The sequence below is a fragment of the Dermacentor albipictus genome, chromosome 3, assembly GCF_038994185.2.
Source record: "Dermacentor albipictus isolate Rhodes 1998 colony chromosome 3, USDA_Dalb.pri_finalv2, whole genome shotgun sequence".
NCBI lineage: Eukaryota > Metazoa > Arthropoda > Arachnida > Ixodida > Ixodidae > Dermacentor > Dermacentor albipictus.
In genome coordinates this window covers 111,233,314-111,256,935 of record NC_091823.1, presented here as the reverse complement: position 1 = coordinate 111,256,935, position 23,622 = coordinate 111,233,314, and the positions used below count along the sequence as shown (strand labels likewise).

Below are 23,622 nucleotides of genomic sequence, written 5' to 3'. Positions count from 1 at the left end.
ACAAACAAAATAAATAAATTCTTCGCATATCGACCGCGCTTAGTGTGTACTGCACGCCTCGGTGATTCAGTACGCGAGGACAAAATGGAGATGAAGGATGGACGAGGTTGTTTACGTGAAATTTTCCTGTACTATGCGCAAGTTCGCAAAATTTAGCGTAATAATGTTAAACCAACTGTCTATTATCGGTTGCGCGTGCTTCATTCGTTGCGCTTTTATTGTTTCCTCTTTCGTGATTATACTGAAACCCTCTTCCAGCGCTTCCTTCGCTTGCCGCTCGGTTTTCCAACTAGTCCATGCCCTATTGCGCGCGACGACAACAAGGCCGAACAAATCTATACATCGAAACAGTCAACTTCTCTTGGACTAAGATGCTCTACGAACTTGCATAGATTATTAGTGTTTTCTCTCTCACGTCTATTATGTTCTCTTTTAAAGTTTTAGAGCAAGGTCGAGGCTGAGAGAGGTAATTCCAAGTTCGGTAGAGAAACCAGGAGGCAGTCGTTTAACAGCGTTTTTTGGCTTCTGTTGATGTTGGACGTTGTCTGCGTCGTGCGCGTGATCAACATCAAAAGTCAAATTTCCAAAGTTTTCTCGTTTTTTGTTAAGCGCTGTTTGCCATTGGCTGGCTGCCTTCAGTGATAATATATGTCCAATATGATGACTAACTTGCATATGCTCTTGCAAATGGTTGTAGTCTACGAATGTTGCTTGCGAATACGGGCACATAAATACGTGTCTGACCGCTGAAAACGCTATGGTTTGTTCAAATCAGCACCGCCCGCCGAACTATAACTAACTAACTAACTAACTAACTAACTAACTAACTAACTAACTAACTAACTAACTAACTAACTAACTAACTAACTAACTAACTAACTAACTAACTAACTAACTAACTAACTCACTGACTGACTAACTGACTCACTGACTGACTGACTGACTGACTCACTCACTCACTCACTCACTGACTGACTGACTGACTGACTGACTGACTCACTCACTCACTCACTCACTCACTCACTCACTGACTGACTGACTGACTGACTCACTCACTCACTCACTCACTCACTCACTCACTCACTCACTCACTCACTCACTCACTCACTCACTCACTCACTCACTCACTCACTCACTCACTCACTCACTCACTCACTCACTCACTCAGTCGTAGCAACAATCGTAACTAGTGTTCTGAGTACGTGTATTCCCTATTCCCGTGTTTTCTTTCTTTCTTTCTTTTTCTTTTTTACTCTACGTTGTATCCTGAGACTATTACGCAAGGAACGCAGAATAAACATTGGAGGCAAAGTCCTGAAGGGCTGCGCCTACCCCGGGAGAAGTCGCACGGCAGCGCTTGGCGCGGTATCCCGCGAAGATCGCTTGTTTATTCGCGGCTCTCCGATTCATTCTCCGACTGCGAGGTCAAACTGTGCGAAGTCCGCCCAACCGTCTCGAAGGCGCAAACATGGTAGCGGCGACGCTGCAAGTAAGAGGACACTGATTGATGTCTCAACCATTGCTGCAGGGAGGCACACTACTGTCTGTTTGCGCGTTGGCTGTATAGCTTTTTTTCTTTTTCAAAGCTGCGGCTGCAAACCGCGTGCTTACCTGTGCGCGCGCGTATTATTTTACGTAACATCTGCCGCACGCGCGCGCCATGCTGGTTTTTGCCGTGACCCCTTCAGCGCACCCGGGAGGACCCTGCGCAGGTGTGCGAGTGTGACTCATCAGCGGGTCACGCTGGCGATAGGCAGTGAGGTCTCTGCCAACGGTTGACGTGAACAGGCATCCTAGACAGCACGAAATGACTCGTGTTGTCTATTCGTTTTTTGTTGTGGTTTTTTAGTTCGTCAAGATCTGTAGGTGGGATTCATTGTATGCATAGCGCCCGTTTGCCTACAGCGACTAAAGAATGAAGAGACGGTGCCACACTGCGACAATGAGATGCCGGCGCAACGGCGCCGCCTGTTCTGTCTCTACCACGCGAAAGTCTCTTCTGAGGGAAAAACCTGGGGTTACTCGAGGCTCATTGGCAAGGTGGGGTGATCAACGGCGTTCTAATTAACTGGATGACGCACACGTCTAGACACGAACGTGCCCGCTTTATTTCCATTCTTGGTTGCCGCGAACGCAAAGGTGGGGAGAGCGTAGACTAGCTGCGTAACGTGCGGTGCGTTGTTTGACCTTTCGCCATAAAGTAAACAAAAGCATGAAAAACGAGTTAAGCGAAGAAAGGTGTGTCTATGAAACTGCGGGTGCGAGATATGTAACCCCTAACGGCTCTTCACGGTTTTCGTACCTAATGGATAAACGACGTTCGCTTAAACGGAAATGCCGGATAAACGAAACGAGGGTGTATCAGCTTTAGTTGGCCACCCACAGGCGCAGCTTGAAGAAGCTGTCTATACTGCATTAGTCTGCATAATCGTGCACGTACAGTATACTAGCGAACGAGATAGTCAAGTTTCATTTTATTTAGTATATGAATACGCAAACGAGGTTAATTTTTTCCAGCCACCTGCTTTTCACGTTTCAGTGATGTCTATGTCTATTAGCAAACAAATTCCACAAATTTTCCCCGTCGCCGAAGGTCTCTCTGACTCTCCCCCTTTTTCTTTTTTCTTTGCGCAGAGGCACATTTGAAAATGGTCGTTAAATAAAGTTCCACAGTGCTGAACGTGGCACGATTATAGCTCAGGTATGCTAACAAAATTTCATAACTCAAACATTCCGTGCTCGCGTGCTTCGCAGCAGGTATTCGCAAGATTGCGTATCCCGATTTCGCGTTCCACATTTAGCGAAACCAGCTTTCCTCGAGGACGTGTAATCATGCCGCCCTTCTTTCTCAATTTCAAGCTCCTTTTTTCGATTCGCCGCTATACAGAAACACCGCGACCGACGTACGCCGGCGCGGCGGCAAAGCACTGCTCGAGCGGTGGCTGTTCGGGCCCTGCTTTGTTATGCACAATGTCCGCGGGTGCGAAATGCACGACTTCGACGAAGTTATACGCAGAGTGACAGTTCGGGCGCGCTGCCGCTAAAGTCGCCATAGCTGCCGCGATCACCCCTGAATGCCTGGTATGGCTGCGTCAGGAAGAGAGAGAGAGAGAGAGAGAGAGAGAGAGAGAGAGAGAGAAAGAAAGTCGGCGTACTTGAAAACTGGAGCAGTCACGTCACCACCACCACGAGCGTTATTATTTTACGATTATGCGGCTGACTTCGCAAAGGAGAGAGCGTAGTATATTCTCCGGCATGAAGGGACGAATCGGACTCCGAGCAAGAGGAATAAGGGGGCCGAGCGCACTGCGTCCTCCTTTCCCTCTCGAATGTTTCTTTTTTTCTTCTATTTTCCCCTTTCGCTCTTTACAGCCGCGGAAATTCCGTGGTTCCGCCGAGGCCGCCGTCGAAGCTCCAGCTGCGAGCGAGGCGTAGACGAGGCAGGCAGGCTGCATGGCAGGCGGCGATTCGAGGTCTAGTATATTAGTGCACGGCACCGCGGCACAAAACACAACGGGGCGATCCCCGCGAGCTTTCATCGTCGTCTCTTCGTGAGGCCCGAAACGCTCGGCGCTGGATCTGTCTCGCTCACTCTCTCCCTCTTTTCCCTTTCACTCTGCCCGCCTTTTCGCTCGTGACGGCCTGGATTTCTCAGCGCCGAGGTTTTTTTGAAAGCGGCAGCGGTGGCAGCGGTGGCCCTGATAACCGCGCCATAACCTTTGGTTCAACTCCTTCCTTTCCATCTTTCCTTCTTTTACTTTCTTTCTGTTTCTCCTTTTCTGTTTTTTTTTTCGCTCTTCCTGACCCGCTTTGGGTGGCTCAGTGCTGCTGCTGCTGTTGCTGCTGCTGCTGCTCCGCTGGCACATCATCTCCTCCGGCCTTACCTGGCTCGCCGGCTGCGCTCACTGGCCCTGCCTGGATCGCGGCGGTGTTTTTTCGGCGCCGGCGACGTCGCTCGGGTTTGGGCGTCGACGCCGTCGAGACGGCGACGACGGAGACTCGAAGCCGCCAGCGCGAGTGAGAGCGCGTGCGCGCCGCGCGCGCGCGTGCAAACGCAACAAAACGAGTCCGACCCAGTTCTGGCCCGTTCTTCTTTTTTTCTTTTTTTTGCCCCATCCCTTCTTTCTCTCGGCAGCGTCGACCTCGCCTCCTCCCGCAGCCGATCACACTATTACTATACCGTAACCTCCCCCCCCCCCCTTACACCCTTGTGCGCAGAGCCCGGGAGATTTCGATTTACCGCTCTACTCTTTGTCCTCTCGATAATTGAAAGGGATACCAGCTGGGAGGCTGGTATCAATGTGGGTTTGTCGGTGAGGCTCCAGAAGAACGGTAAACAAAAGAAAAAAAGAAAGGCCTGACCGCTAGTGGCACTGTTGGAACTATATGATACCGTAACTCCCCTGCTGTTACGGTACAGTATCTCTCATCTCGTTTTCGTTCACCTCGCATTCTTTGTCTTTCCCTCTCTCCTTTCTCGTCCTGTATGCTGAAAGCGAGCCGGCAGTGTGGGAGGGCTGGTGTCGATGAGGGGCCTGACGATAAAGCACCGAAGGTTGTTCACAGCAGGATGCGGTGAAAGACGGGCTTATCGTAGTCGGTCCGTAGAAGGCGCCATTCGCATAGTGTGTCCTATTCTTGTTGTTTTTGAGCGGACAAATAGTGAGCAAGAGTAAAGCGACATTGAGGAAATATGGCCTCTCCGAAGGACGTTGATGCAGGCGTTCCTATAAATAATATAGCTTTTTATGTGCATATTTCCTATTAAGTCGAACAGACGACAAATATCACTCGATCGAAAGTGCGAAGGTGCATTTTCTAACAGTCGACACCATTTTCATTCTTGTGTGCCTTTAGTAACTGGCTCGGGCGCAGTGGTCACCGCTGATATCAACCACTCTGTGCAACAGCTATAGGGGACAAGAAAAGAAGGTCGTGAATGCCGTCGATCGCTACGAAATGTGGACACTGGCCCTAACACACAAAACGTCTCGTTCAATAGAAGTGTTTCCGTTTGACAAGCAGACATCATTGATATGGCCACTACCGGCGGTCTCCTGCATATATATATATATATATATATATATATATATATATATATATATATATATATATATATATATATATATATATATATATATATATATATATATCTTACGTTTGGAGTGCTTTGAGAATGCGGAGGCGAATTTACAGATTTTTTCCATTAATAAGAACTATTTGGCCGGCCGCCTTCCGAATGGGGACCCTGGGTCCGTGCTAACAAAAATAAAGTTCTTACTCTATAACTTTTCGCAAGAGCAGATGGCCGCCAATGCCGGACACATCATTAAGGGAGGCGAACTCCGTGCAATGATAAAGAGCGGAACGTTAATAAGCTTTACTAATTCAGCCTCTTCATTCCGGCCGATCCCCTGGAGTGAAGCCACGCTACGCGCAAGAGCTCGTTTCGGTATTCACTTTCGAACGCTCCGTGTCGGACGACGTATGCCATCTCGACTTGCTGCGTTGCTAAATTTCTCCTCTTTATTTCTTTTTCCATCCGACTTCCGCCGCATTTCGACGTGAAGTGTGCGTATACCACGAGACCCATGGAAATACCGAACGAGTGGGTCGAAGTAGGCGCTACATGGACGACGTTCTGCTCATGGGCGGTGAGCTCCGGAAAAAGAAGTTCCGTGCTCCTTCCCACACAGCGTTCCATGGCAGGATCACACACGGGTGTCGGGCACGCACCTAGACTGAGAGTGCCGTGCGTGAAGTACCCAAGAAAACTTTACCCACGCATTTTTTTTCTCGCACGGCGTGGGTAAGGTTACGAGGACGTGGCGGAGATATATCCTTGTGGCAGACGCTTGACTGCAACGTCGGTGACACATTGCCACGTCCCGGGCCAGCCTCCTGCAGCTGAAGCAGGAGTATTTACTGCGTTTCACTCTCTATTGCCGCAAGAGTAGAACGGTCATTCGGCTATTTCTCAGAATGACGGTGTATGAAGAACATTTCACCCTCTCGTTTCGTACCGAGTGAACAACGCATTTAACTCTGCCAGGCCTTTTGTGAGAGTGAAACAGTGCTTTGAAGGATAAGTCGACCACTTCACCCCTGAGGTACTTTCTCCTGTTTTTGGAGTGTGCATATACAGAACCGGGAAGTTTGCAGTGTACCGTTTTTCTTTTACATTTCTTTCATATGGTTGTTTGTAAACCAAGGATCAAATATGGAAAGTCGGAAGCGCGTCATACTTCTTGTTTTTCAACATGGTTTTTTAAAGAGAAATGGAGCCTTTAGACGTCGAACGAAATTTGCGATATTAGGCATATCGACGTGTCACAAGCAAATTATACAGATCCGACGGTGGCGAATGTTCCATACAGCATATATTGGAAATTGCCGTTTCCGATCGAACTGTACGTCTCTCAAGCCGGCCGATTGGTCCCACAGCTGCTTTTCGGCGGTCCGCCATTGGTGATGCGCTCGCAGGTGCAACGGACTATTAGAAACGACGGAGAGCGATAGAACAAGAAATGTCGCTGGAATGAACGCTTCCATAAGGGGCTCGTTCACCCAACACGTCTCCTTGTCGGAACGTTGGCCCCAGCGGCACAACTTGTTCGACCGCTGCTGAGCGCTTCAAGCCGTCCTCTTCTCATGATCGTCTTGGGTCTTGAGTATAGACTATAGTAAAAAAGGGTTACGATAGACTGCGAATAATCTCTATTATGGTATACGTGGCTTTGCGGTAGAGTATACCTAGTATGGCACGCGGTATACCGCGGCTCCGACAACTTGGTATACCGCCTACGTCGACGACTGCTCGATGACAGCGCCCTCGCACCGAGGAAAGAAGCCAGGTCGGTCTGCGTTAATACATATTAATATTTCAAAGATTTAAACCGATCCAGACGCATTGCCATTACTTCCGGAATACCGATTATGTAATATACGCGAACGACAGGGCCAATGGCGGTACCTTGTGACGTTCTGCACTACCAAAGCGCGCGTTCCTATTGCAGTGTAGTGAACGACTATAGTTGGAATCAGTTGGCGCAGCACAGGGCTAATTGGAGATCGCGGGGAGAGGCCTTCGACCTGCAGTGGACTTAAACATAGGCCGATTATGATGATGATGAACGACTATGTTTTACTTAGTATGCGGACGTTATAATTATTGTTAATACCACGACGCAGCCTCAAGTATGCATTCTCGGTTCTTCTTTCTGTCCCGATAGAAGAGACGTATACTAGCGTCACGAGAGAGTCTTTTACCAGATTCTGACCGAACAAACTGCTACAAGATGTCGCCACCATAGCTGGCGTTCCCATCTACGTTTTCCTGCGATGTAGCGCGCGCACATTATGCTAAAGCGCCCGCCGATGCACGCTTGCTGTCCACCGCAGGGAGGGGGGCCGCACAATGGCGGAAGCTCGAACGACTTGTTTGCGTTGCTCGCGGTTCATAGCAACGCCGTGGGCGGCGCGCGTCTCTCCGAATGAGCGTGCTTTAATCTCGCGACCCGCTGTGGCAGATTCGATATGCAAATCTCACGTTTGTTCAGGGCGCACCGCTGTACACAAGGCCGAGCTCCGCGCCCTTCACGTTTCTTTCGCGTTTGTTGCTGTTTGCTCGATTTTGCTCTTCTTTCTAACGAGATAAAGGGGAGGAAAGAAGAAGAGAGAGAAAAAAAAATAGAAGCAGGTATGGCAGTTAAAATCGTTTCTCTGCCAAACACAAGCGGTGACTGTCAAAACAACTTCGTACCCGTCAGCGCTCCTCGAATCTGCTGCCGAAAAGGCGATCTGCGCGCGTCGGCGCGTCTCCAGCCGTAAGTGCATTTGCTGTGCTGCCTGTTTTCAAGCGCGCTCGAATATATGGGAATTGATGGCTTCTTCTCGGGGCCTTGGCGTACTAAAGTGCTTCTGTAACACCAACACGACCCCGCCCTCGCGCCATTCCTTTGCTTTCTTTCTTTTTTTTCTTCTTTTTATAACTTTGCGCGTTTCAAGGTGCTTGCTTCTTGGCGCCATAGATGCGATCGCAAATATGTCGCGCGCATTTGCATGCACAGCCGATGGCGTGTCCCATTCGTAACGCCGTAAGCTCCGCGCTAAGTGTGAGCTAGACGACGTACAAGATGCATTTACTTTTAGCGACAGCCCCCCTCCCCCCCCGCCTTTTTTTTTTCAGGAACCCGTCTGTCAGTCACGAATCAGCCGTCCGTAAAATGTTGCAACGAAGCCATCGGGAATGAATCATGTCTCACGTGCATGGCGCATACCTTGGTGTGCTTCTTGTCGGAAGGGTGTGCCAGCTTGCTTAATTATTTGCAGCTATATTTGTATTTAAGGAAGCACCTGTTTTTTTTTTTTCTTGTCGCCAAACTTTCGGAGCCTTGCTCAACTACAGTTGTCGTTCTTTCTTTTTCATTAAAGTTCATAGAAAAAATCTTTGATAGCTGAATTTTTATCCGGTCAGTCATTACGAAGATTAAGTGCTGTGTTTGCCCTTACCACTTCGTGAAGACGCCACTGACCTGGCAATTCCTATGAAAGGTTGCGCTGTCGAGACTGATTATAACGAATGATTGCAACTGAACTCGTTGAATAGTTTTCAGTGGGAGTGAATGATTGACTGACTTATTAAAGTGATTTTGAAAAGTTTCTCACCTACCGTGGTGGCGTATAGTGGCTTTGGCGTTGCGCTGCTAAGCCCGACGGCGCGGGTTCGAATCCCGGTCGCGGCGGCCGCATTTCGATAGGGGCGAAATGCTAGAACGCCCAAGTAGTGTGCATTACGTGCACGTTGAAGAATACGAGGTGGTCAAAATTAACCCGGAGTTTCTTACTACCCTGTGCCTCATAATCCTATTCTGGTTTTGGCACGTAAGACGTCAGAATTTAAGAGCTTTTTTTTTTTTACAAGTTTGGCAGCCGTATGTAATAGTATGATTATGCGAAACATATATAGCAGCACTTTGAGAAACAGTTTACGAGTGCTGAAACGTCAGGCATTGATTTGAAGACATAGCTAGGTGATTACAATGCACATAATTGATCTCTTGTTTCGTTGTATTAGTGTTACTTGTCGTTAGGTATATCACATACCCTTCTTTGTTTTTAGGTTTAATCGGAATTCAGGGCGTCGGAGTGTATGCTGCCTTGATCTGTAATGATTAATCTGTAAGCTTTCTATTTGAACATCTCGTGTACACTGCATGTTTTTTTTTTTCAATGCGTAATGCATTTTTTCCCCTTATTTACGCGTAGTTACACACATCGTTAGAGTATCTGTTCACCCTGGCACCTCTGCCCCCCAAAACAACATTGATGACTCTCGCGACTTATGGTGCTTAACAGTTCTGTAACACATTTGTAACGAAAATGGATAACAATAGTAATGGTATGTATAAGGAGAAGCAATTATGAAATAATCGTTCCGATCAAGAAATACAATATCATTTTTGAGGGCCACCTTGTTTTTCAAAAGATCTTCATCGTTTTGAATATTTCGCGAGGACTCCTTGCCGTCTACATTGTTCGAGCTAAGAAGTGAGCTCGGAACTGAGGCGAACTGCGAATCAGACACACAACTCTCATGTTGTGCGTACATACTCCTTGCTTGTGAAGCAGACGGTTATGGAGCTTGTTTCTCCCATGACTGACAACCTTACCCTGAAGGCTGTATATCTATTTTCTTTCTTCTTTTTCTTTTTTACTGCACGCGACAGCAAGCTCAAGCTATATTCGACGCTAAAAGCCGTATTTGGAAACGGCGCACTAATCCTGTCTACCTGAGGTTGTTTAGCGCACGAAAAGGGACGAAAGACAGTGGCAAGATGCGGACACAGCATCTTGCCACTGTCTTTCGTCCCTTTTAGTGCGTTAAAAAACCTCAGTTATGGAATACCAACAAGCCCTAACCTACGCACTTTCATATGGCTACCTGCTGCGCCTCGCAGCATCTGACACGAGAGTCTGATAGTGAAAGCCATGAAAGTTTACTTAATGCAGTATTCGTGTCGTCTGCTTTCGTGTCATCACGTTTACTATAGCCAAGAAAAGTTGCCATTGGTCCCCATCATTGATTCTATATTCTTGCTTTAAGAGTAACGGTGTACATACAGTGCGGCCATAAAGTCATGGTGCACTTTCGTCAGATCACGGAAAAGCAACGGAACAAGATAGAAATGTGAAATCTTCACCAAATAAAGCGAAAACTCTCCGAGTTTCCGTAGTATGATGTGCAAAGGCGTGCGCACACAGGTGATGACTGTGCGGCAGCGGATCAACCCACGCCAGTCGAGATGTGGACGGTACTGATGAAAGTACAGCGTGTCCCGTGGTTTGCTAAATTCGAATCCGTGACCATAGTGCAACTTCAATATCGCGCTGACGTTATTCACTCTGTTGCTCCAGACGTCCCTAACCATATGTGGGAAATGTAGGAAGAACTTGAATGTCGTTTAGATGAGTGTAGGGGAACAAATGGCGGCCACATCAAACTGCATCGTACAGGTATGAGTTTTTTCTTTTATTTGGTGAAGATTTCACATTTCTATCTTCTTTCGTTGGTTTCCGGTGGCCGGTCAAAAGTGCACCACGACTTTGCGGACAGGCTGCATAAGCCACGAGACAAACTCGCGCCCGTAAGGGCACAAAAATGTTTTGCTGTGACGCGGCGGAGAATCGAATTTGCGACCTCGGACAGTTGACTCCACCCGCGGTGGATTGCAAATCAGTTCCTCGCATCGCATCGCATCGCGAAGCGTCATTTCCGCTTGTCACGTGACGCGAACGACGTCGCGTTGACAGTCCGTGGCATTACGTCTGTACTGCAGCGTTCGCGTATTGCGTGCCTCTGATGCACTCGCACCGCGACACCCAAGACCGCGTGGCACAATGCAACGGCGGAGCCTGCGCTGACTGTTTAGAGCGCGAGTGACGCACCTGTGAACAACGATGCTGGCGGCGATTTGACTCCCGTGAGCCCGAAGAACGTGACACCGCAGCGGGAAGCCCCCCCTTCCCACGACGAGCAAAGGCGCGCAACTCGCAAACAATGACAGATTGCGAGTGGTTCGTGGCGAGCCTGGTGCGAGCGGACGCGCGGTCCCGTGCTCGGGCGTGGCCATAATAGACTTCGATCTGAACCGGCCTCCGTATCGATACGAAGGGTAAGCAACAAGTGCCGTTTTCTCTTTAATGCGATTAGCATTCTTAGGATACGTTAGCCACTTTCCCGTCGTCTTGTCGGTCTCACTCTGACCAAAAATATGGACCGGTTACGATACAAGCGTGCCCGCGGTAAGAGAGTGATTAATTATCAGTGTTAGCATACACCGGCACGCCACGCATCTCGGAAGCCACTCACGGACTTGGCGCGCGCGCCGCTAGAGGGCGCAGCAGGTCCAGATGGCAATGCGAGAGAGGAGTCCGGCTGCAGTACACACGCCTCATGCATGATGCGTTTCGCCGCTAACCATGCCGGGTGTCGCTACACTGCTTGATTGCTCATTGAATTATCTTAGATGTTCACTGTGAGATACGGTGATATTGTTAAATCGCGGTAAGCCACCGTTTTGGGTAAGTGGCTACGACGTCCTGCTGCTAAGCACGAGTACGCGAGTTCGAATCCATGTCGCGGCGGTCACGTTCGGTTGGGGGAATATAGGGAAAATACGCTCGCGTGTACCCAGCTTTAGCCGCATACGTTACAGAGCCTCAAATTGTCAACATTATTCGGCTCACTGGATATTTATCTATAAACTCATCTATTTATTTGACCTTAGAGACCTACACAAAAGAATATCCGATGGTACGGCTAAAGGCAACCAATTTTCCTGACCTGAACCTTCAATTTTGTGGTTGTGTTGATCTATGTAGGGGAAGGCGGGGAACACCTTGAATCAATCAATATTTTTTCACCGGGTATACCTTCCTATGCTGGTACGATGCACTTCGGTCAGCTGAGGTCCCTTATCCGCGGCGCTTAAATCTAACTAACGCGGCTACCAGGGCGGGTAAGTGAACCCGCGGTCCCATTCTTAGAAGTAGAGTTGCTTAGCCGTGGAGCCACTGCAACGAGTTTGCGTAAGAGCCAGCAAATGTTTCTTACAAACATTTAAAGCAAATAGACAGTGAATCCGGGGAAAGCATGGGGCGTGTACGTATAAGCTCGGCTCCCGGCTTCTGCAAGTTGCGTTCTTCGTTCAATTTTGCTTCTGATCTTTTTTAATACTTTTAGGTTTCAACTAAAAACAACACTTATTTCCCTCGCACTTTCCCGGTTTTCACTGTCTGGTTGCTTCATACGGTTGCAAATAAAAAAAAAATTGCCCTTCGCTTCTCTTTAATCTTCTCGCTTTTAACAAGCATTTGTGCCATTCCCTGTAGAATGAAAGCAAAGGAGGCAGGGCCGTACATATTGCACTGCATATTGCTAGACCCACTACTCCAAGAAAACGGCTGCGCTCGGCGTGTCTCTTGTTATTCTCACCAGCATGCATCATTCCTCTCTCCGCTCTAACTCTCCTCTGAAGTGTATCCGGTTGCAGCGCAGTGGCATATCAAGCCAAGCTATTTTCTCTTTTCAGACAATGAATTCTCTATATGTTTCTGCTCACTTGTGCACTGCAGGAAAAGAGAACGCGGAATATGTGACATGCTCTCCGGTTAAGTCATGAATTCCATCCCGATGAAACGATGATTCGTCATCACTTACAAGCGGTTGGACTGATGAAGTCCGTGTCTTATTTACGGTTTCTCACAGCACACGCCATTTTCCTGTCTCATATTCGTGGTAATAAAGGCTTACCGGAGGTGATGGCTCACCACTTTTGCCAATGCAATTCAAGCGACATTCGACATGTATTTTCTTTTTTCCTCCGCGATTTGTGGCGACGATTGTAGCACTGCAGCGGGGCCGCAGCTTCTTTCTTTTTTTTCCCCACTTGGCACACTCGTGCGCACTCCTCACCGGGTCAATTAATGATCAGTTATCTAAGATAATACGTTATCTGCGAGAAAGTTGCTGCCGCATTATCACTCCATCGGCATGCGGTTCTCCGTAATTATTAACAGTTTAATCTAGGGTATACCCTTTAGGCGGCCGCATGCAGGAGGAACTATATATATATATATATATATATATATATTTATATATATTTATTTATTTATTTATATATATACATGTCGCCCGTGGCATGCGACACGTGCATGGTCCGAGCTGTGGTGACCTCGTGAAATGCTTTCCAGATCACTGAAAGCTTCTCCGACAGCAGTGCGCGCATACCGGGTATACCACTGTTCTGTATGCTGCCTGAGAAATATCACGCACTTTGCTTCATTAAGTATAAGCGTCCCGACTGCGCAGCGTTCGTTTTTTCCGTTCAAGAGCTGTATAGGTCACTGGTCGGCCGCATTGGCTAATAATGCGGTGGCGCGGAGCAGAATTGAATGGCGTAGAAAAAGAAAGCAAGAAAAAGGGGAAAAAAAGGAAAGAAAGGAAATCGCGTTGAGCCGCAGTGGGGCTAGAGTTGCAGATATGACGTATTATAGTGGAAGACTCGCTAAGTGGAGAAAAAAAATTACACTCAGTCTCAAAAAGACGGCTTGGGTCCCCTTTCCTCAGTCATTGGTCACTACTTCTCTCACGAATCTCGCAATGAGCTAATAATATACGGGCTGTCACAGTTGTTCTTGCGTATACTACTCAAACGTATACGCGTGCTCAAAAGTACTCACTACTTGTACCTTTTAAGCCAAATCCTATTCTCGGATGCCCAAACGGTGCGTTGTAATACATACGCCAGCTCCATCAACCGCATGGCTGAGTCGGGCCCGTGGAAGCAGAGCGTGCCGAAGAAAAAGAAAAGAAAAACACGCAGTTTCGTCGGTAAGCGCTGAGAACAAACAGCAGGAGGGAAGGGGCCTTCTGGAGAAGCATTTGATTGGACGCTGTCGGCGCGCTTACGCAAAGCACTTGCAAAGCCGGCGCAAAGCTTTCGCCAACAGCGCTGCTGGCAGCGCAAACACTTTGAAAGAAATCTTTCCGGAAAGAAATCTTGCCGGTGCTTGCGCTCGCGCGGATGTGATTTCGCGTTATATATGCATAAACAGAGGTTTGTGCAAGCCACGCATCTGCACGCGCTTCTCATACGATGGTTTTTTTTTTTGTTTTGTTTTGATTTTTCCTTTCTCGGTGTCGTTGTTTTATTTGCATTCGTGGCAACAGTCCACGTGCCGGATATTGCGCGCGCCGAAGTCGCGCACAGGTGCTCGTGCACGCGACGACGTTCTTTCGGTGCGAGTGTGAGTGAGTGAAAAACTTTATCAGCTCTAGATTCGCTGGTCTTCTGCGGTCTTCAGATGGAATCGTCCACCTTCTAGCACAGTGGTCGGTTGCCCTTAGTCCAGGGCTCCGCTGGATGCTGCTGCCAGTTGTGCTCGCCGAATCAGACCTTCTTGGTCGACCTGGCGATCGCTGGAGAGCACTCCCTCCCATTGTTCCGCACTCGGGTTTGGTACAACGGGTACCACGTCTATCTTCTGGCATGCCCACGTTATGTGGTACAGCGTGGGTGTTTCTTGGCACCAGGGGCATTTGTCATTTTATTGTGTGGGATAAATTTTGCTGGGTGCGAGGAAATGCTCGGAGAGAGCCGGTCGCTCTTTAATCACTCAGTATATCTGCGCTGTACCGTGGCCAAAGCCTGCGCGCCAGAGAACATCGAAACGCATGGTTTCGTCGGCTGACTTTATTGGTTTGGTTTCAAGTGCCCAAGTCACATACTATTAGATACGCCTTGGTTGACTGCTTTTCTTTTTCTATTGAAATGAAGATGAAAGAAATACATATAGTCACACTATATAATGGTGACAGTTACTTCTTTTCGCATGACGACGACGACAACAACAACAAAATAATAATGTTAATAATACTTTATTATTATTATTATTATTATTATTATTATTATTATTATTATTATTATTATTATTATTATTATTATTATTATTATTATTATTATTATTATTATTATTATTATTATTTTATATTATTATTATTATTATTATTATTATTATTATTATTATTATTATTATTATTATTATTAAATAAAAACTGGGCTTTCGTGTCCCAAAAATGTATCGTGTCCTATACGATATGCCGTGGTAACGGGCTCTGGAATTATTTGTACCATCTAAGGTTCGTAAACGTCTACCTTAATCACATTACAAGTTCGTTGAGAACTATACATATAGTAGCACAGGCACCGTGTCAACTCCATGACAGAAGTCTTCTTAGCTAGGTGCCAAATAAAAAAAAAATATCCAATTCGAATGTTTCTATGAGGTTCACGAATGGTAATGTCCTTAAGCGTCGAAATTGATTGATTGTTTGATTCGTAGGGTTGCACGTCCCAAGGTCTAACGTACAAATTTTGACATCTCAGGATTATGAGGCGCCGTAGTGGAGACGGGTCAGGATTAATTCTGACCACCTGGAGTCCTTTAACGCGCACTTAAATTTAAGACCCGCACCTAAATTTTTTCCATGTCGCCCCCATCGAAATGCGGACGCGCCGCGGTCGGACATCGAACCCCCGACTTTGTGCTCCGCAGTAGTACACCATATATGGCCACTGAGTAACCGGAGTAAAAAATTAGGTTCCAAGATTTTACTGCCGCGAATGAAACTGAACGTTACTGAAAGAACCACAACCCGCGTATTCATAAAAACCTCTTACCAGAGCCACAGCCAAAGTCACTGCCGAGGCCACAGCCGAAGCCACTGCTGAAGCTATAGCCGATGCCACAGCCGATGCCACAGCCGGAGCCGGAACCATATCAAGTGATACAGCGCACTGCTGTGGAGTGCACAGCGCGGGTCCCTGACAAACTTCCCGAAGAAGACCGGGAAGTGGTTGTGATGCTCCGGTCTCTGATGAATACTTCACGAGCGCCCTTGAATAAGCTGCTTACTCCGTCAGCGCGAAGAGCAGTGCATGTGCTGGATGCTCTCAATTCAGTGCTTGCAAGTCTTGAGTAAGCATCATGGCTCACCCGCAAAATTCTATTCGCGCTAAAGTCAAAGGGGCCGCGGTTTACTCTAACGATATACTGCCACATACTGCAACGTACTGGTAACGGCCACTGGCCCCTTGGTCATGCCAGGGGACTTCAAAACGAATCGCTAGCTATGAGGATTAGCTTCAGATTAGCTTCAGAAAGCATAATTACGGCAGCCCAATGTATCGGCGGGGCACCTGCTTGGACTTGACTGATATCAAGGAACTCTGCTGCGTGCATACTCAGTGTTCACTCTCTCCTGCTTTCCTCCTTCTATTGCCCCTTTACCTTCCACCAGTATTTATAGGGTAGCAAACAGGACGCTCGTCTGGCTGACCGCCCCAGCTGCCTTTCTTCTCCTTGCTTTCGCTCTCGCTCTCTCTCTACGCTAGAATTCTTCGTAAGAGAAAATTCCAGTCAATCGTGATGTTGCGCACATTACTGGTGGTGACTGGCCAATGACAAAGAACACTTGCGAATGTAAAGTTCTACGAATTCGGCACCAGGGCCCGCATTTACAAAAAGTATTATGCTAGTAAAGTTCGTGAGATCAAAAACTGTCCAATAGTGACAGTGAACACATTACTAGTGAAGGTCGCCAACCAATCAGAAAAATAGTTGTTATGAAGGAAAAGCTTTGCGAATTCAGTTCCCCGAATTCCCTTCACTTTTTATGCGTAGGTGCGCTTTACCGTAAGTGGGCTACATCAGGATTGGCTCGCATTTTCTCCTGCTTTCGACGTCTTAACTTCAGCAAGAATAAAGTGTGTCTTGAAAAAGTGGCGAACATCCCGGAACATGACCTGTGGGAAAAAAAAAAATGTTGCAAAGATCGAACGACGGACTTCCCCTGGGGCTGCCTCAACCGACACAACTTCGACTTCTCGAAACGATTTCTCGCCTGTTTGTTTATCGATGCAAACCAGCGCAACCGACGCATTTGATGTACTTTAACTGCACGCAAGGCGTTTCTTCTGAGATTCACTGTGTTAATTCTCTGGAGCTAGCAAGCCAAGCATACATGTACAAAAAAAGAAAAAGGAAGAAAAGGTATAGTGATTACATATAGAAAATAATTCTTTTTCTTTCTTTTCGCTTGCTCTTCCTATGGGGCGTAGCGAGCGCATTTCTTGGCTTCACAGCTGTAATTATTTGCTTCGTAATCACATTTTTTTTTCTCATCCTTTCTTTTTGCACTCTCTCGCTAGGCTCGCTAGTCGGCCGCTGAGGGCGAATGCCATCACGCAACATGGCGTGACTGTAGTGGTGCCCGCGCATTCCTCGAATGCTCTCGCCAGACGCCCCATTTCTGCCGCCGGCTTCGAACTTTCGCCCGAAAAAAAAGCTCTCTTCGCTCCGCGCACGCTGAACGCGAGTGATGTGAGCGTGCGAATATAAGAACGACCGTCTTGCACGATGCCCCCGGCCGTTTGAGATATTCCTAAGGGTGTGTTTACCGCCCAAGTCGTTGGGGCTGCAACGCTTTCTTATACCCTTTGGACTTCCCTGCAAGACAATTTGGAATGCATTGCTTGCGCAACTTCTTTTTTGTTTGCCTTTAGAGCGCAGCTCTCAGAATCCCGTTCGAGGGGGATACGCAGAGACCCTGAACTTACATAGATGAACTAGAATTAGATATCCGCCACCACACAAAGACCTCTCAAAGGAGGAAGCGACCAGCTGGCGCAGACTACAGACAAACTCCTTCCCCAACTTACACGTGCTCAATAAGATGTTTCCGACACAATACAGGGCCACCTGCCCTTGGTGCGCTGCGAAACCTACACTCTACCACGTCACCTGGGAGTGCGAACGCAACAAAGCATTCCACAAACACGAACACCCGAGTGCGGAGCAATGGGAGAGTCGGCTCACCAGCAGCGAGCTCACGGCCCAAAGGGCCCTAGTGCAGCACGCGAGCGATGCAGCGCGACTCAGTGGAGCCCTGGAATAGGGGCCCACCCTTGCTGAAGAGAAGTCTCCAGTCGCCAGCGCCAAGAAGATGAAGACGACGGAGACCTCGTAACCGCGAAACTCTCGAAAGACTCAAGAGTTTTCCCTCCCTCCCTCCTCCCGGGTTGAGCGTCGCCCTTCCTCGGCGCAACCGCGCGGACGAGCTCGTGCCACTGCTCGCGCTTTCGCCATCCCGTCGTCTTCTTCCACAGCTGGCTCCGATGCCGCTCATCGTGCCAGCGTTCTCATACTGAAAGCGCTGACGCAAAGGCTGACGGCACTGGCCCATGCGCTGCCAGTCGGTGCGGTGATTTCGGTCTCAAAGTCTTTGCAACTCAGTATGTAACGAAGTGAAAACACGTACGCAATTTTCGCATTCTTCGCGAATTTCGCATTAAGGGATATATCGTAATCGTCGAACACCTTTTTTTTTTAAGCGAAGCTTTCTTTGCCTCTTCTCCTGATTTCCCGGGCGCTGCTGCTGCTGCGATGGTCTCGCCGCGCCTGCCGTCGGGTTTCTTGCAACACCACCAGATGGCGCTCGTCTCCGCGCATCCCAGCGGCCGCGGCAGCGTTTCACAGTTTTCCTGAGCTTGGGAGTTGTGTGCTTACCACAACGTGGTCCACACGCTGGTTTTAAGGCGTAAGCCTTTAGTGGCTCATGAGTGTCCGTGCACAGTCCGTGGTGGACGCAGGAAAGCGGCGACCAATCACAGCCGGTGACAGCTGTCACAGCGCTTGATGGATGACCCTAGGGTAAATAATGGGTGATCATCATAATAAATTTTAAAAAATTAGAAAAGAAACAAAGTACTAAAAACAATAAAAAAGAAATAAACAAAAAGTATATAGCCGGGTCAGTCGGATGTCTCCGAAGAGCACGCGCACTGCGCTTGCAAATCATGCCACGGCGGCGTCCGTTCACAGAGCAGTTCAGGCCACAGCTACAGAGGCAGTCATAGGTAGGATTTCGCCTATCGCTGTTTAGCTCAGCAAAGTGCCCATAGATTTTAGCGGTATACGGGTATAGCAAGCGTCAAGCGGCAGAGGCGTCGAGCATTGAGAAGCGTTGGTGTTCCTCAATTGAGCCTCACGGCTTTGCGTTTGGTTAGGTTACATATATAGCAGGTCACTATGACACCATGGGCTTAACTTAATTTTTTTCGTTAAGGTTACTTGGAACTGCGAATTCGTCAAAAGAGACTTGCAGAGACAACGTCGAGTAACCGTCTGCAGAATATTAAAAGGGAGCCTACTCCCAGCAACGAGCCGTTGTTCAGGTTCCAGCTCGAATGTCCTGCTTCTTGATCTTTATCAGAACATCACCATCACTTACGCCATCGTGTTCTTTTCTTCTCTTTATTTGTTTTTGTTACCAGTATTTGACAAGGTTACTTAGTCACCCATCGCCCCCTGAACATCCTGGTATTGGCATATCTTTCTCGGTATTATCATATCTTGTAAGGCCCATCAGGTTTCCTTTTGTCATCAGCATAAATATGTATATAGGCTTCTATCCCCGATATATCGCTACTCTGCTCTCATTTCCTGATCAGACCATCTCAGTTTTCTTGATTAAGCTGTTGCCGCCACATCTGCGGCCAGAATGTTACGTCGGATGCTCTCATGCGCGCACTTGTGTTGCCGCAAACATCTACCTCGACGACCTCATTTCGTCCGATCATGTCTCTTTTTGAACTATATATCGACTTTTGCCCGTGTGATCGATCGCTGTGGCTCCATGCGGAACTCCTTGTCGAGTGTATAGCTGTTTCACAAGCCTGTTCTAAAGCGAAGCTTTGTTTGCCTCTTCTTTCCATTTTTTACATTTTTTCCCCTTTTTGCGTTAACTTTCTCCACATTGAGGAAATGGCAGGCAGGTTTTGTGATGAGAAGGACGTAAAATATCTAGCCACGTAATGGCCAACTATACGGTCACGTATACGGCCAACAAGCCACGTCATACTCAATACATCAGTTCTTGGCAGGTCGCTGAAGCTAAACAGCTAAGGCTGTAGCTGTTCCGTACGCTCGTGAACACGGAGAATCCGCATAGTTCAGCCGTACACCCTGCAGCTAAGTAATAACGATGCTCAGACAACGGCAAAGCAACGGCCCCCTATTTCCGATACACTAAAAAGCCATCCTGGCCCTGCGAAAGTGGATATGCGGCGAAGCTGTTGCAAAACCACCACTACAGCCGCTGAGGGGGGCAAATGCAATGCTTCTTTAATTGGTCGGTTGCTTGTTTTGAGCTTGTTCTTTATTGAAATGTAAACTGTTCTGTGTACTGCATGCGTGATTTCAATCAATGTATGCACTGTTCGCTTCACTTTGCCGAGTGCTTGTAGCCTCTGCACTGCGATGGGGATGAGCTATTGCATTTTTGCTTGCTTAGAGGGGTACGGGTCATTGCTGATGATGATAATATCTGCTCACGGACAGGACACGAAACAATGTCGACCATGACGGGATGACAGCGAGAGGATGACAGCTTCGCTGCAAAACAAACAGGCACTACGCGTGCGCGAAAATAAGCGAGGCCCTAACCAATGGGCCTTAACCGAGTCAGGGCCAACGCTCAAAACGTCGTGCGTTGCACAACCCGTGGCCCGGTCGCTGGGCTTCTGAGCCGCTTCGCGGTGGCACGCGTCGGCCGCGTGCCTAGGAGCTGGCGCGTGCTGACTTCAACCGGAGGTCGCACGGCCGGCAGCGGGACTGGGACAATTGCACGCGGAAGCGAGGTGAGCGCCTCCTCCTTCGCTTGCCGAGGCTGCTCCCGCGCGCACTGCTGCACGGCGGCCCGGCCGCTCTCAAGCGCCGCTTCGCTCGATGGCGGAGAGCGCGTGCCGTGGCGAATCCGTAATGCGGTGCTCGGCCGCTCGCGCTGATGTGGCACGCGGAGTGCGAGCGCGCGAGACTCGTCGGGGGCGTTTACCGCCTCTCTCAGGGTGCGCGCTTCTCCATCCGCGTTCGCGCTTCTGCGTCGAGCGAACTTCTTAGCGCCAGTGCGGCGCGAGAAAACGAGAGCGTTTGGACGGGGAGGTACGCCTGCGCGAGCGTTCTTTTCGGTGACCGGATTTATGAGCGTGACTCAACGGCAGGCGTCGAGAATGGAGTGGGAGACCGCATTATTGAATGGGGAAGTCGGCGAATGACGCGTACGTGTCGTTGCACGTGTGTACCGATGAATAAGTGAGTGTATGAATGAATGAATGAATGAATGAATGAATGAATGAATGAATGAATGAATGAATGAATGAATGAATGAATGAATGAATGAATTACTGTTACCTGTACGGTATCAGCAGGAGCAAGCTGCCCGCCAACCGCGGGGGGGGGGGGGGCGCTCACTCTCGTCAACCGGACGTCCTAAACAAGAGACATGCAAGGAGAGACATGCAGGACGAAGGTATTAATCACTTTCATAGCGGAGGAAGTTTTCTTTTTCGCAATTGTACGCGTTGGATCAGAGAGCACGTTAACGGCCGTCGAACGGATGATTAAGCTAGCGCGCGAGCAAAGGCTGGGTCAGTCGTGTGGTAAGATTAAAGGCCGAACGTGTTCTTGGCGTGAGTCAGAATTCTTTCGGCTAGCGCTCCGGCCGTACGTGCCATCGTGTCCGCTGGAAATTCCCTTTTCTTCGCCCCGTTGCGACCTGGAAAAAATTGACGTGACCAGCCTCCATACCCGGGACACGCTGCCACCGTCAACCCCGCTGGCGTAACAGTGAACTGGAATGCGCGTTAACCGCAATGCCGTGTCGAGGTCTCTGCTGTCTTTGACTTAAGAAGCGTCCGATGCGCTCCGTCTTTCTCGCTTGTTTCTCCCGTGTCTTGCGGAGATAGCGCGCTGCCGCGGCCTTTCTGCGACCTGTCTGGCACGTGCGTCACCAGCTCTGCACGTGCAAAACAGCTCGCTGGCCACATTTCTGGTTCCTGCTTTGACGTCGTTGCTGTGGTTGTTTGCCTGGGAGAAATGGCGAGTAGCCACGAGTAGGGGATTAGGAAGAGTGGGCTGCGGAACGCGGAATCTTCCAGCTAACTAACGCAGAAAGCATATATTGTATACCTTCGTATATAAAAACGACATAAAGCGCTCGAAAAGCGAACAGGCCGTTTCATGCCGGAACGGAGATGCAACGGAAAAGTGAAAGAGAAACTGCATCGATAACGTTGAAAAACGTGATTTGCATGTCTATCTCCATGTATAGCAACGGTGTATTCTTGCAAAAAACACGCGCACTTCCTTTTGGACACGACCCAGGCTGCCCTCACCAAACGACGAAGTTGTCAGATCACAGGGACTTAGTCCGATTCGGGAAAGGGGTGGTGCTAGGTACGCGTTTTCTTTTTTCTCGTTTCTTTTTTAGATGTACATACCATCGGCAAGATAGGAGAAAGTAAACCCAAGATAAAACATCTTCGCGCCAAGCGTGAAGGTCTGCGACAGGAACGCGCACCTCTGCCCGTGTAAAGCTTCAATGTAGGTAATTTTGACACCGTATAAAAGAATCCTTTTAGCAAAGAGAGCAATCGCGCGAGTTCGTTGTGTTCATTTTTGAAACAGCTGAAAAGGTAGGAAAGACGCGTGAAGATATACAGAGGAAAAACCGCTGACATACTTATTAGGAATGTAGCGATGAAGAAAAGTGAAGAAATAGAAGAACTCAACCAATAGCACTGCCCAGCAATTCAATCAACAGCAATTTCGAGCAACCGATCTAGTGATGTAATTTGTAGAATCTATACAGAATCTACAGATTGCTTGAAAGTACCGTTCGCTGTGTCACGGCTGCTGCCTGCTTGAGTGCAAGTGCAGGTTGCCCTTTTTGTCTTCATTCGCGGAATTTACTAATAAAAATGTCAGCTGTTAGTCATCGCCTGTACTGCGTGCTTCGCTGCCGTGTCTTTAGTCCTCTTCGCGCTGACCCGCCGTGGTTGCTCAGTGGCTATGGTGTTGGGCTGCTGAGCACGAGGTCGCGGGATCGAATACTGGCCACGGCGGCCGCATTTCGATGGGGGCGAAATGCGAAAACACCCGTGTACTTAGATTTAGGTGCACGTTAAAGAACCCCAGGTGGTCGAAATTTCCGGAGTCCTCAACTACGGCGTGCCTCATAATCAGAAAGTGGTTTTGGCACGTTAAACCCCATAATTTAATTTAATTTTCTTCGCGCTGTTTCGAAATTGGAAATAAGAGTCCTTGACACCTGGTACTGTCGCTTCGCAAGCTCTCTCTTTAAGCTCGTTTTCCTAGCTTTTCCCTCGTGCAGAGTAGCAAAGCGGACTTTTCTTCCAGCTAACCTCTCTGCCTTTCCCTTGTTTCTCTAGTTCTCTCTCTCTACGACCCCTTCTCTTCGTCTCTGAAAAATCGTGCAGCGCTACGGAATCTTGAGCCAGCAGTTCTCTAATCAGCGCTACCGCTGCAAGTTGCGCAGATATTCAAGTTAGACCCCCCCCTCCTCCTCCTTCCCGTACGGCACCCTGCGCGCACGGAACTGTGCACTCGAGTAGCCGAGTAAAACGACGAGCTCGTCCGAAGAAGTGGCGAGTAATTTAGACGTCCCCTACGCACAACTGGGCTACTCTCGTGTTTTGAAAC

The 23,622-nt window shown here is 48.6% G+C and overlaps 1 protein-coding gene across 4 annotated transcripts in view; it reads left to right on the top strand.

Annotated features, from left to right (window-relative positions):
• The window catches only part of LOC135908469 (serine-rich adhesin for platelets-like), a 267,051-nt gene that overhangs the window by 110,961 nt on the left and 132,468 nt on the right, over positions 1–23,622 (top strand). Inside the window, exon 1 of one of the 4 annotated variants that reach the window (XM_065440245.2) lies at positions 11,120–11,174. The exons of the other annotated variants lie outside the window; for them this stretch is intronic. The gene's annotated coding sequence lies outside the window, so the exon portion shown is untranslated. Of the gene's footprint in view, positions 1–11,119; positions 11,175–23,622 lie in introns of those variants that run through there. 4 annotated transcript variants of the gene reach the window in all.